Source organism: Protopterus annectens, chromosome 7.part0 (genome assembly GCF_019279795.1).
Source record: "Protopterus annectens isolate FY-2018-M chromosome 7.part0, PAN1.0, whole genome shotgun sequence".
NCBI lineage: Eukaryota > Metazoa > Chordata > Ceratodontiformes > Protopteridae > Protopterus > Protopterus annectens.
Window position 1 is genome coordinate 1,182,944,623 of NC_056739.1, and position 15,315 is coordinate 1,182,959,937.

Here is a 15,315-nt window from a genome sequence, read left to right on the forward strand (position 1 = left end):
TATCTTATTTTGAACTGCTTGTATCAGTAGATTTTAAACGTAAAAATGTAGTACCTTACTGTGCAGTAGGTAACTGAAATATAATATAGGTGTAGATTTTACATGAAAGATTATGAGGTACATAATCTCTGACACTGGCTAGTCTCTGGTCACTCTCCCTATGACAAACACCTGTTACTGTAACTACAATGAGGAGTGCCCTGATTCTACACATTACCTGGGTCATTTAGAAAGGTGTTGATCCAATCAGAAGAACTCATATTTTGGAGCCTTTAATTCTCTGCCAAGTTGGTCCTGTATCACAGCAGGCAGACTTTCCCAGCAGCCATAAAACGGTCATCACTGTGCATGTCCTGTTTACTGTTCCTGTCTATTTAATGAGTTTGTGCTTAGCACCATATCAATCCCATTCCCCAGCTGAAGCACTGAACGTGTTCTGCAGCCATTCACAGTGCTTGAAAACGTAATGCTTTGTTTGTTAAAGCTGACTCGAAAACCCTTGCTCTGCATTACAATGCAAAGCACACACAAGCATTGGGGATACTTCCATGGGTGTCAGCTATGGAGTCAGACAGAACAAACTACTTGTGTCATATTGCATTGTGAGCATTCTATGAGTCTTGTAGTTTAGTGGCTGCCTAACAGTGCAGTTGTTATATTGCCATCTGGATTACAAAGATGTTTTGTGTGTGAAACAGCTGCCTTTGTACCAGGGACCCGCAGCTGATATTGGAATTCTGCCATACACTGAAGCTCAATAACGTAAGTATAATATTTAACTGCATGTTGGGTTGGAATTCTGCTATACACTGAAGCTCAATAGTGTAAGTATAATATTTAACTGCATGTTGGGTTGGAATTCTGCTATACACTGAAGCTCAATAGTGTAAGTATAATATTTAACTGCATGTTGGGTTGGAATTCTGCTATACACTGAAGCTCAATAGTGTAAGTCTAATGTATAACTGCATGTTGGGTGTTCCACAGAGAGATAAAGCAACAGCACTCGTTTTGATGATGACCTAAAGGCTGTTTGACCCAATTTGCAGTATTCTACCAACTTCATCATGAGTTGAGTGGCCACTATATCATCCAAATGCCTCATGCATAACTACAGAGTGGGGAAGACAAGAGAATGTTGGAGTAAAACAAAGTTATAATTTACAGTCCATTAACATAGGTGCATTGCAGAGATCTGATCTTTTAACTCTGTGTCTATATTATATCCCTAACTGCGTGACTTTTCATATTTATGATCACTAATGTGCCAGTGCCTTACCTTAATTATATTACTATGTCAAGTAGCTGACCCTAAAATTGTTTCTTAAGTGGTATTTAATTCAGTCTTTACATATGGAATCAGTACCCAAAAGATGCTTGCAAGATAAGGACTTTAAGAATGTATGCAGAAGCAAACAGTTGCTGAACAAAAGGTGGAAGTCCAGCTCACATCAGACTGTACAGTGCAAGTATTGAAAGGATAATGTTGGCTAAGCAGTCCCATTCATTTTGATTCTGAAGCACATGTATACAACCTACTTCGAGCTTTAGCAAAGGAAAACAGATAGGTGGTGACCAAATGGAAGTCAAATAACTGAAGGCAGCTAGCATAAAACACTAGAACTAAGGGAGATTTTCAAAATGTAGAGAGTTGATTGGTTGTCAGGAGAGAATTATTTGGCAGTTGCAGAGAGTGTGACTTCAACTATTTGATGTCGTCCATGCCCATGGACTAGAGATAGCTGTGGATTGGTTGAAGTGACAGGCAAGAGAAGAGCTGATGTTTTGCAATGATGCGTCAGAGGCCTATATTATCGTATCACCAGCATAGCAAAGGGAAGTCATACTGGGAAAGGTCATGCTGAGGGATTTTATGAAAAAAGTAAAACACAGTGGGTCTGCAATAGAGCCATGAGGAATATTTGTTTCAACCTACTTTGAATGAAAGAAGGCACTGCCTTCCTAGATCTTGAAAGACACTCCTCTCAAATAAATAAACAAATGTGTAGTACTGTCCTTTATGTCCCCTCCTGGTGACAGTACAGCTATACATAACATTTCCACAAGAAGACAATTTTACTAGGTGATGTCAATGTCAGTTGGTTGGACATAAACTCTAACTCCTCTACATCTAGCATGAACTTATATGGTTTCACACAACTAATTAATAGACCCACACATTATAGCAAGACATCAAGTTCTCTATTAGACTGGATCCTAGTATTAGACCCTAGCAAATATTCTGGGTCTATATTACAAGATCGAATGTTTAGGTGATCGAACACTTAAACGTCTGTCTTCTAATATTGAACCTAAGAATATCAAACCACCCAGGAAAACACGCACGTCGGCCAGTAAAAAAAAAAAAAACTTTACATCCAAGCTAAGTAATAACTAAATATACCACCTCCGAGATCACTCAACAGTATGGAAATGGCAAAATCTGGCGAACGGCCAAGGGAAGTCTTTCCCTGCGTTAAATCAGCCATTCATCATTTTTTGCTTTTGATATTAGAAGATCGATGTTTAGGTGTTCAATCACCTAAACATTTGATCTTCTAATATAGACCCAAATATTCCAACACATGTACAATATCATACATCTAGTTAAACAGCATATTTATAAAACTCAAATAAAACAAAAGAACCAGCTAACACAGCACTGTATAAAACACTTGTTTAATCTACAAAATAAAAACAGTAAAAAGTTTATAACAGATGGCTGTTTGTGATCAGCGTGAGTGTTACTGTGTTGGTAAGATGAATCGCATGTTGTAGAATTGTATCAGGGAACACATATGAAATAAGCAGATGTAACAGTAGGAAAGCTTTATATAAGCATATTTGTAACAGTGGTATTGAACACTCTTAAGTTTTTAGTTTTGGAATTATTGAATGTAGGAGCCAAAGGAAGTGATATTAAAACAAAAACAGAATGATTAGAAGTTAAGTGGATGTTAATTTTACAATCTGAGAAAGGGAAAGGATTAAATGAGTATATACCTTTAAAACCCTTGCTGAGGTCACGTGACTTGACCAGGTGATTTTGAACTTTCCTGACTATATTTAAGCACTGTTTGTTAGTTTGTTTTTAGATCTGATAAAGCACCTTTGGTGTGAAAGTGCTCATCTGTTATAAACTTTTTGTTTTTATTTTGTAGATTAAACAAGTGTTTTGTACAGTGCTGTGTTAGCTGGTTCTTTTGCTTTACTTGCTGCTTTTGAATTTGTTATTGAACCAGCTTTTACCTGCTCAGCTTGATTCTGTTCCATATTTATAAAACAACATGTAACCTTTCCAAGTTTAACCCAGAAATGTTCATTACTATGCTATCATCTATTAACTGGGACTTCCTAAAAATCTTTTCCTTAGACAATTCTGTAATTGAATTCAGTACAACTTTTCTAAATATCCTAAATAGCCTTGCACCTCCTAGAAGGAAGAGAATGAAAAGACATTTTACAGTTCAGACAAGCTCCTCGTGGTCCTGTAGAGTGGTCCTAGCAGCAGGGAACTCAGAAAAGCGACTACTTTCTGGATTTAAGTATCTTTGCTTTTTTTTCACTTGGAATAGCTTCTGTAGCTTACCCTGAACTAGCTTGAACTCTTTTTTAACTGTTTGCTGCATTATTTTAAAATCTGCACTTAAAGTTACATTTTAGTCGAATTTGATCGAAAGTTTGTTTGTTTGTTTGTTTAATTTAACTGTGGAGGCTGCCCACTAAAGTGAGCTAGCCTGTGTAACTGATTTATCACTGTTTCTGCATTTTCTGTGTGTTTCTATCAAAAAAAACAAAAAACAAAAATAATAATAATCCTTGTTTTCCCGCCTCTCCTCGACTAGTTTAGACCAGTTTACAGGCATTGCTGTATTCTGGGCTGTGGTGTAGGTCCTGTGTTGTCCATTACCTTACTTGGATAGAAGGAAGTTTCTTTGCTCACCAGTGGGAGTGGGGAGCCTTGAGCAGCCTACCTGTCCCTGTAGGAAGTGACCTCAGCACAAGAAGCTGTAGTAATTGGTTGTTTTGGACCATTTCTAGCTCTTTTGTAGTTCACTGTTAAAATCCGCCTCTGGGCATTTTTTTCTGGCTATACTGCTCAGACAAGCTCCTCGTGGTCCTGTAGAGTGGTCCTAGCAGCAGGGAACTCAGAAAAGCAACTACTTTCTGGATTTAAGTATCTTTGCTTTTTTTCACTTGGAATAGCTTCTGTAGCTTACCCTGAACTAGCTTGAACTGTTTTTTAACTGTTTGCTGCATTATTTTAAAATCTGCACTTAAAGTTACATTTTAGTCGAATTTGATCGAAAATTTGTTTGTTTGTTTAATTTAACTGTGGAGGCTGCCCACTAAAGTGTGCTAGCCTGTGTAACTGATTTATCACTGTTTCTGCATTTTCTGTGTGTTTCTATCAAAAAAACAAAAAAATAATCCTTGTTTTCCCGTCTCTCCTCGACTAGTTTAGACCAGTTTACAGGCATTGCTGTATTCTGGGCTGTGGTGTAGTTCCTGTGTTGTCCATTACCTTACTTGGATAGAAGGAAGTTTCTTTGCTCATCAGTGGGAGTGGGGAGCCTTGAGCAGCCTACCTGTCCCTGTAGGAAGTGACCTCAGCACAAGAAGCTGTAGTAATTGGTTGTTTTGGACCATTTCTAACTCTTTTGTAGTTCACTGTTTAAAATCCGCCTCTGGGCATTTTTTTTCTGGCTATACTGCTCAGACAAGCTCCTCGTGGTTCTGTAGAGTGGTCCTAGCAGCAGGGAACTCAGAAAAGTGACTACTTTCTGGATTTACGTATCTTTGCTTTTTTTCACTTGGAATAGCTTCTGTAGTTTACCCTGAACTAGCTTGAACTGTTTTTTAACTGTTTGCTGCATTATTTTAAAATCTGCACTTAAAGTTACATTTTAGTCGAATTTGATCGAAAGTTTGTTTGTTTGTTTAATTTAACTGTGGAGGCTGCCCACTAAAGTGTGCTAGCCTGTGTAACTGATTTATCACTGTTTCTGCATTTTCTGTGTGTTTCTATCAAAAAAACAAAAAAATAATCCTTGTTTTACCGCCTCTCCTCGACCAGTTTAGACCAGTTTACAGGCATTGCTGTATTCTGGGCTGTGGTGTAGTTCCTGTGTTGTCCATTATCTTACTTGGATAGAAGGAAGTTTCTTTGCTCACCAGTGGGAGTGGGGAGCCTTGAGCAGCCTACCTGTTCCTGTAGGAAGTGACCTCAGCACAAGAAGCTGTAGTAATTGGTTGTTTTGGACCATTTCTAGCTTTTTTGTAGTTCACCCACCTTCTTCAGACAAAGATCTTGTCTGAAGAAGGTGGGGGATCTCCCTACCAAAAGCGCTTACGAAAATAAAGGGTCCGTGCTCTGCCTTTACTCTAGCAGTTCGTTAATCCATTTTTAGTGTTGGTTTTAGTATATAATTTGTGTTTCTTTTGTAGTTCACTGTTTAAAATCCACCTCTGGGCGTTTTTGCGCAGTTGTGCGCATAGCGCAGCGCTGGTTAAACAAGGTTAAACTTCTTCTGGCTCCGCCAGGTCTGCTCTTCAAATTTTCCCTTAAGGAAGCTCTACTCTTAGTATAATCAGACTACTCACTATATTATAAGCCTAGCACTTGCTCTCAATACTTCTCTACTAAGTAAGCACTCTCATACTAAGTAAAGCACTACATCTACTTACCACCCCTGTGAATATCCACTTCCCTTAAAGGTACAGCACTCCCTTATACTATTCTAGCATGTCGAGTGGTATATTACTGGTGTCCTCTCCAGTTCAGCTGGTCAATCTGGGTATCTTGAGACAATGCTACAATTGTCTCATGTACACAGACAACCCTCTCCTCCTCCCAACAAACACAAATACTTGTGAGAGATGCAACTATATAGCCAAACTGGAGGCTGAACTCTCTCAACTCAGGGCTGGCATGACCAGACAGGAGGAGATGGTAACCACACACACAAAAATCCCAGTCCCACATAGACCTACCACAACTGCAAACCAAACACATAAAAACACAAAGACATACTCGGAGGCTCTAATAAAAAACTTACCAAAACAACAGAGGCTCCCAAAGCAGACATCCAAAAATCCACCACCTCAAAACAAAACACATGCAACACATACTTCAATAAATCAGTGTGTCAACCAATCACAGCCCTTAAGGCCAAACACCTTGCCTGATACACTAGTAATAGGTGACTCTATAGTCAGACACACTGATGTCCCGCTAACCAGGCTGAACAAGGAGAGGGTGACTGTGAGCTGTCTATCGGGGGCTAGGATCTGCCACATAACACACGCACTCAAGTCACTCCAAAGCAAGTACAAATATGACTCCGTCATTGTCCATGCTGGTGTGAATGACCTGAGACGTACCTCCCTGGACTACATGAAAAGAGACATAGAGGAGCTCTCCGATTATGTAGCCCAGGCTGGTATGACCCTGACCCTGAGCAGCATCTTGCCCTCACCAAGAATGATACCACAATACAAAGACAAGATGATCAGCTTTAACAATTGGCTCAAGTACTGGTGTCATTCTAAGGGGATCCAATGTCTGTCTGCCTGGGATGACATGTTGGAGAAGCCACGCTGCTTTGCAAGGGACGGCTTACACCTGTCACCACTGGGCTTCCGGATATTGGCTAAGGCTCTTGCCACCCCCATAGTGCCTTTTTTAGGCAAGGCTCAAAAGACAAACCCACCTCCATAGAAAACAAAAATGGAAAAAAACTAAGGGTAATGCTGCTCAATGCCAGAAGTCTAAATCTCAAGATGCAGGCACTTGATGCACTCCTCAGCATGGAGAACATCGACGTCTGTGCAGTAACTGAAACCTGGTTCAAGGCTCCTGAGAGCACCCCAGCACTACCAGGCTATACCTCGTATCATGCTTTTTCGCCCCAAAACCCAGGCCGAACCACAAAGGGAGGGGAGTGTCCATATTCATCAAGGACACCCACACCTCCAGGTTAGTAGCAACACATGAAGCATCAGAGACCATACAGGTGCAACTAACCATAGGCAAAACTGCTATACAACTGGTAGCATGTTACAGACCACCCTCCCAATCTCAAGAACCCCACTCAGCATTCCTGAAGACATTGGAGGATATGAATGTATCACAAAATACCATCATATTGGGAGACTTCAACTACCCAAACATAGATTGGGTACATTATTCTAGTCCTAATACCCTAGCCCAAAGGTTCCTGGAATTCATAAATTCAAATGCACTGGAACAACTAGTCACCTCTCCCACTAGGGGAGATAGTATACTATCTGATTGATGTGTTTGATTTTTTGAATAAAATCAGAGATGTTAAATGGAACAAAAACATGTATTGGGTAACCATTGATGTAAAAAGCCTCTATACAAATATCAGCCATAGGTTTGGCATTGAGGCTATTAGAATTTTTCTGGGTGATTCACCTGCGACTGAGTTTATAGTTGAATTGACTCAGTTTTCTTTAACAAATAACTTTTTTGAATTTAACAACATGTTATACCATCAAAAACAGGGCACAGCAATGGGGGCTGCCTTTGCCCCCATGTATGCAAATTTAGCCATGGGACTGTTTGAACTGGAGTGCATATATAGACATGAATTTTTTCATAAAAATGTCATCAAGTATTTTAGATATGTGGATGACTTAATTTTTTTGGTAGAAGGTGAACAGTCCCTGGTTCATCAATTTTTTGTAGATCTAAACTCTAATAGGTTCTGTTTAGAGTTTGATGGCTTAAGGATAGACACCCGCCTTCCTTTTCTTGATGTTATGCTAGATATTTCTAGTGGTTATAAGCTTGTAACATCAGTGAATAGAAAATTTGCAGGGGGCACTCAATATGTACATGGCTCTAGTGGCCATCCCCCTCACACTATCAATTCTCTACCATATAGTGAAATACTTCGCATTTCCAGATTATGTAACAGCAATGAAATATTTTATAGGGAATTAAATTTGTTGTTAAACTCGTTACCATGGTGCTATATTAGAGGACAGTTATAGAAAATTCTGCGGGTATACAGAAAATAGAAATAGGTATACTAGGACCTGTAAAAAGTTTGACAATTTAACTACTATGAATAACATGCTAGAAGAGAAAGAGACAATGTATTTTGTTACTATGTATGGATGTTTTACCACTGATTTTATTAAAATAATTCTTCAATTTTGGAATTATTTATGTTCTTTGAGCAATGTTAAGACATGGTTAAATGTGAATCTAAAGTTTTCTTATCGCAAGGGAAGAAGCATTAAAGACATATTAGTGAAAAGCAAATTCAGCTTTTCATGTGACACTGCAATATATAATATTAACAGCAGAGGGACTCACCAATGTGGTAAATGCAAAGCTTGCAGATTTGTGGTTCCATACTTTGAGTATATTAATAATATTCCTTTTAGAATCAACAATTTTTTCCATTGTAATTCTGAAAAAGTTATTTATGCTCTTTGTTGTCCCTGTAGAAAATTCTATATAGGAGAAACCAAGAGAGTCTTTAAAGTAAGGCTCCTGGAACATATCAGGGACATCATTAATAAAAAAGAAGAAAGTCCTGTAGCCATGCATTTCTTAGAATTTCACAATGGTGATTATACAAAATTACAAGCAACAGTTTTAGAGCAGATACAGGATTGTAAATATCGTAACTTGAACATAAAGGAACTGCTGTTGCATAAAGAATCTGTATATATTTTAAAATTCAAAACCTTATTTCCTAATGGTTTAAATGAAGATTTTAACTGGAAAATGCTGTTAAATTAACTTTTAGCATTTTACATTTGTAAATTGTTTAATTGTTCTAATTGATTAATTATTGTAGTATATATATGTGTGTAGTGTTTTACTTCATTTGTACTCCTTGAAGGCTCAGGCCGAGACGTCAGAGAGAGAGAGAGCTTGCAATAAATCGTTTTTGGTGGATCCTGCTTTGTTGTTCTTCTTGAGATAATATACTAGACCTGATCATCACAAACATGGGGACAAAATGCTCCACACCGGAAGTATACCCCTCACTAGTGAGATCTGACCACAAACTAATCACCCTGGATATACATATCCCACCTCCACCCCCAGCACAAAAGACCACAGTGAAAAACTTCTCTAAAGCAGACTTCACTCTTCTTAAGACTGAGATGGTATCCTTTAAGCCCACTGTGCCAGTGGATACCACATCCCACAATGCCGAATCCTTCACAAATGCTTTCTATGGACATCTCCAAGAATGCATGGATCATGCAATCCCAAATAAATCCAAGTCCCTCTCCACCAAAGGTAAGCATCCTGTCTGGTGGACCTCGGCCATAAACAAATTGTATAACAAAAGAAGGAAGCTACTGCACGTCAGAGCAAAATCCCATGAAGGGAAGACATCTCTGATCAACATTAGCAGAAAACTACGTTCTCTCAAAAACATCCAAGGCCAACTTTGAGAGAAAAATCGCTAAGGACACTAAAGACAACCACAAAGCCTTCTTCAGCTATGTTAGAAACCTGGTGAAACCCTCAGATATGCTCAGAGTTGGTTCACAACAACAAAAATACACTGAACCCACAGATATTGCCAACATTCTGGCTGACAGGTTCAGTGCAAATTTCTCCCCTCCCTCACCCCCAAAAGAAGAAATACTTATCCCAGCTGAATGTAATCTCCCTGTCATCTCAGATGTCCAAGTGAGAACCGCCTAAACAAAGCAAAAACACAGCATCAATGGGACCTGACGGTATCCCGGGTTGAGTGTTACGGGAACTCCAAGAGGAGCTAAACCCACACATAAAAATGCTATTTAACCTTAGCCTTACTTGGGATATGTACCTGAACACTGGCGACAGCAACAGTGGTCCCACTCCACAAGGGTGGTGCCTCTACAGACCCTGGAACTACCGCCCCATAAGCTTAACCAGCCTGGTCTGCAAAGCTATGGAAAGAATCATTATGGAACTCATAAACAGAGACATAGGGGACCTACAGACACTTGACCCCACCCAGTTCGGCTTTGTAAAGGGCAGATCCTGCCTTTTAAACCTGGTTGACTTTTGAAACAGTCACTAGAGCCATTGATGAGGGCAAAGCAGTCCATACAGCATACCTGGACTTGGCTAAGGCCTTCGACACAATACCCCACTCAGGCATCATAGATAAGCTCAACAGCTTAAAAGTAAACCCTTATGTCACTAGATGGGTTGCAAACTGGCTAAAGGACAGAACCCATAAAGTTAAAATCGCTGGAGCAATGTCAGACTCAAAGCCAGTCACAAGTGGTGTCCCACAGGGATCTGTCCTGGGACCCCTCTTGTTTGGCATTTATTTCTCAGATGTTAAAGCAAACATGGGAGGGCTGTGGCTGACAAAGTTCGCAGATGACTGCAAACTAGGTGCCATAATCGATACACCAGCAGACACACACATCCTACAAAAAGGCCTCACAGAAACGGACAACTGGTGCCGGAGTCACAGCCTTAAACTAAATGCCAAAAATGTATAGTCATCCCCTTTGGGAAAAACAAAGTACCCACAAATTATCACATAGACAGCAACCCACTGAGTACAGAAAAAGTAATCAGAGACCTAGGGACCCAAGTCGACAGCGACCTCTCATTTGACACCCACGTTGCCAAAGTGGTTAGAAAAACATTCTACCTTGCACACCTCATCATGAAGGGATTCACATCCAGATCCAAGGATGTCATTGTACCCCTATATTCCTCCCTCATCAGACCCATGATTGAGTACAGTGCCCCATTTGGTATGTACCTCACCCGGCATTTGCAACAGCTGGAGAGACCACAAAAGTACCTCACCAAGAGGATCAAGGGTCTCCAACATATGTTTTATTCTGCCAGACTAAAGAAACTTCAGCTCTATTCAGTAGCATACCGCCTGCTAAGAGGTGATCTCTGCCTGATGTACAAGGCCATGTCCAATCAGGATCTGATGGACATGCTCCACCTCAAAAAATCCAAATCCATCAGGACCACGAGAGCTAAAGACTTAAACCTCGGCACAAGTATGAATAGGACATGCTGGAGGGATAGATTCATAACCCAGAGGCTTCCCATGCTTTGGAACAAGATCCCAGTTTGTATTAGGCAGAGCCCCTCACTGACTCTCTTCAAGAGAAATCTTGATGAGTGGATGGGAGATCATAAGTTTACCCCAGGGGTCACATCTGTGTCACTGCTAGACAGGGGCACAGTAAACTAATTCTATTATATAAGGGGACCTTCATTGTGTCACTACTAGACTGAGGCACAGTATTCTAAATTTATTCTGTACATTTTTGTACCATTTCATGGGGTGGCAAAAGCCACATCACTATGGCTAGGCTTACAAATGCCCCAGGGCAGATAGCCTAGTACTATACTATGAAACTATGAAACTATGAAAACAAATAATGCAATCTGACTATCTAAAAAGAGTCGAATGCTAATGCAGGATAGAGAAAAAGCATGGAAAGAATAGAAAAAATTTAAAACACCTCAATATCAAGAAAACATCAGAATGCTTCCCAATCATACTAAAAAGCAAATAAATGAAGACAAAAAATATACTATAACAACTTTCAGAATAATACTAAACACAACCATAAAAAGTTTGGACATCCATTAAAGGAATCTTACATCCGACCAAAAATTCAACCTAAACCCCTTTCCTAAAAACTCTCAATGCAAAACTGCAATACAGTTCAACTCTTATTTTATAGAAAGTATAGCATCGCTAACTAAGGATTCCTCAACATCTAATCCCAACCCTCCCCAACAGTCGTATATCACCACATCCACTTTCACCTTCAATCCTGTGCCCACATCCTATATAAAACTCCTTTGTAGAAGCAGAAAATGATTGATTTCAACAATTGGCTAAGTTTCTGGTGTCATTCTAAGGGGATCCAGTATCTGTCTGCCTGGGATGACATGATTGACAGACCTCGATGCTTTGCCAGAGATGGCCTGCATGTCACCCCTGGGCTTCCGGATACTGGCCAAGGCTCTTGCCACCCCTATAGTGCCTTTTTTAGGCAGTGCTCCAAAGACCAAATTACCACTGTAACAGGTACAAACAAATGCAATCTGAGGGTCATGCTGCTCTAAGATAGAAGTCTAAATCTCAAAATGTGCTCGCTCAAAGCACTCCTTAAAATGGAGAACATCGATATTTGTGCTGTAACAGAGACCTTTTTCAAGGCAGCAGAAAGCACCCCATGCACTACCAGGCTATAATTCATTCCACACCTTTTGGCCCCAGAACTTGGACCGAAGCTCCAAAGGCAATGGTGTTTCCATATTCATAAAGGATGTGCACACCTCCAGACTGGTAGCCCAACATAACACATCAGAGATACTTCAGGTGCAACTAACATTGGGTAAAACAGCGATTCAGGTTGTAGCCTGCTATAGGTCCCCAACCATGTCCCAAGACTCGTACTCCACATTCCTAAGCACCCTGGAGAATATTAGGGTCCAACCTAGCACTCTCATACTGGGCAACTTCATCTACCCCTCCATTAACTGGGAAAACTACTCATGTTGCAAACTGGCTCAAGGACAGAACCCACATGGTTAGAATTGCTGGAGCCATGTCAGACTCCAAACCAGTTACAAGTGGCATCCCACAAGGCTCAGTCCTGGGACCTCTCTTGTTCGGTATATGTTTCTCGGAGGTACAGGCCAACACGGAAGGACTGTGGCTGGCCAAGTTCGCAGATGACTGCAAACTGGCCATAATGACTCTCCAGCCAACACAAGCATCCTCCAAAGGGCCTCATAGAAACAGACAACTGGTGCTAGAGCCACGGCCTCAAGCTAAATGCCAAAAGTGTATAGTCATCCCTTTGGCAAAACAAAGTGCCCACAAATTACCACATAGGTGGTCATCCATTAAGTACAGAAGAAGTAATTAGGGACCTGGGGACCCAAGTTGATAGCAATCTCTCATTTGACAACCACGTGGCCAAAGTGGTTAGAAAATCATTTTATATAGCCCACCTAATCATGAAGGGATTCACATCTAGATCAGGGAGGTCATCGTGCCTCTTTACTCATCCCTCATCAGGCCCATAATTGAGTACAATGCCCTTTTTGGGATGTACCTTACCAGACACCTGCAGCAACTGGAAAGACCCCAAGCGTGCCTCACCAAGAGGATCAAAGGGCTCAAACAGATGCCATATGCTGCCGTTAAAGAAACTCCAGCTCTACTCAGTGGCATACCGCCTGCTCAGAGGCAATCTGTACCTGGCGTATAAAGCCATGTCCAACCGGAATTAATGGACATGCTGCACCTCAGAAAATCCAAATCCCATCGAGCTCTGGCGCTCAAGAGACTTGAACCTCAGCACTGAAATAAATAGGACATGCTGGAGGGACAGATTCATAACCCAGAGGATCCCTTCACTCTGGAATAAAATCTCAGTCCAGGTTAGGCAGAGTCCCTCATTGACTCTCTTCAAGAGGAATCTTGATGAGTGGATGGGAGATTGTAGGTTTACCCGGGTATCACTTCTGTGTCACTGTTAGACAGAGGCACAGTATACTAACCTCGAAAAAGGGCATAGCAAAATTAATTTAAAATGGGTGGCGAAAGCCAAACACACTCTGGCTAGGCTTATAAATGCCCTAAGGCAGATAGCCTAGTATGAACCTATGAACCTATGTACCAATACACTTACCCAACGTTTCCTGGAATTCATTAATTCCAATCCCCTGGACCAGCTCATTCCATCCTTGACCTGTTCATTACTAACATGGGTGACCGTTGCTCTACACCAATAGTCAGCTCCTCCTTGGTTAGATCTGACCACAAACTAATCACCTTGGAAATCCACATCCCCCCTGCAAAGGTAACCACCATGAAAAACTTCTCCAAAGCTAACTTTGGGCTCCTAAAAACAGAGGTGGCTAACTTCACGGCACCCATGCAAATGGAAAATAGTTGCATGACTGCCAAATCATGCACCAATGCACTGTACGAACACGTACACAAATGCATGGATCTCGCCATGCCCAATAGAACCAAGACGCTCTCCTCCAAAAAAAGGAAGCCAGTCTGGTGGTCCCCTGCCATAAACAAACTCTACAACAGAAGGAGGAAACTGATGCAGAATTAGGTGAAGTTCCATGAATGGAAAAACTCCCTTATCAACCTCAACAAAAAGTTGAGATCCCTCATCAAATCTTCTAAGGGCAGCTATGAAAACAGAATTGCAGCAGATAGTAAAGACAACCACAAGGCCTTCTATAATTATGTAAAGAATCTCCACGGCAATACCCAGATTTGCTCTGAGCTACTGCACAATGGTACCGCCTATTTAGAGCCAACAGATATTGCCAATATACTGGCTGACAGATTCAGTGCCAACTTTACCCCCCAAAGAACCAATCACAATACCAGTAGATTGGCAGGCACCCAGTATTACTGCTGAACAGTTTAAAACAGCACTGTCCAAGGCCAAGAATACAGCTTCTGTGGGACCTGACAATATCCCTGGCTGTGTTCTACATGAACTACAGAATGAACTAACACCTCACCTGTGTGCCCTGTTCAATCACAGCCTCATCTCAGGCTTTGTCCCTACCAAATGGTGCAGTGCTACAGTCATCCCTCTCCACAAAGGAGGAGCGATACAGATCCTGGGAACTATCGCCCCATTAGCCTGATGAGTCTCATATGCAAAGCTATGGAATACATCATCATGGACTTAACTCATTCACTCCGGAGCAGCTCAGGAAAAGCTGCCTGCTTAATTCCACCATAGGAACAACAGTGCAGCCTGAGCTCATTTTCAGAAAATCCATTTGTAAAACCATACAGGAAAACAAATGTTCATAACTCTTTAACTATAAGAACTAGACTAAAAATGTAAACGTGAAAGTTGTTCAGCAGACACTGACCTTTCCAACAGTGTAAATGTTGATAGTGTATATCAAAGCCATTATTAAATATTTGGCAAGGAATGCTGATATTGTGCATATTTTTTACCTTTTTGGAAAAACAAAGCACAATATCTTGGTCAATGTACCATGCAGACCCATACAATTTGAATGTAATTTGTTAATATGAATGTCAGCTTTAAAATTATACCTTAACCATTACTGTGTGATGTTCCTTTCTTGAGATATTCACAGAAATATGATTAATATATTATTTTTCATAATTGATAAATAAGCAAAGCATAATATCTCATCACCTGTAACAGACAGAGCCTACATATCAGTGTAGAAGTTGTGCATCTGAATGTCATCTTCAAAATGATGCATCATTTGTGTGATCACTATGCTCCCTTGCAAAGATATGGGCA

At 40.7% G+C, this 15,315-nt stretch overlaps 1 protein-coding gene across 3 annotated transcripts in view; it reads left to right on the plus strand.

The window, feature by feature from the left end:
* Positions 1-15,315, plus strand: part of MST1 (macrophage stimulating 1) — a 442,641-nt gene that overhangs the window by 164,117 nt on the left and 263,209 nt on the right. The gene's annotated exons all lie outside the window — the stretch shown is intronic.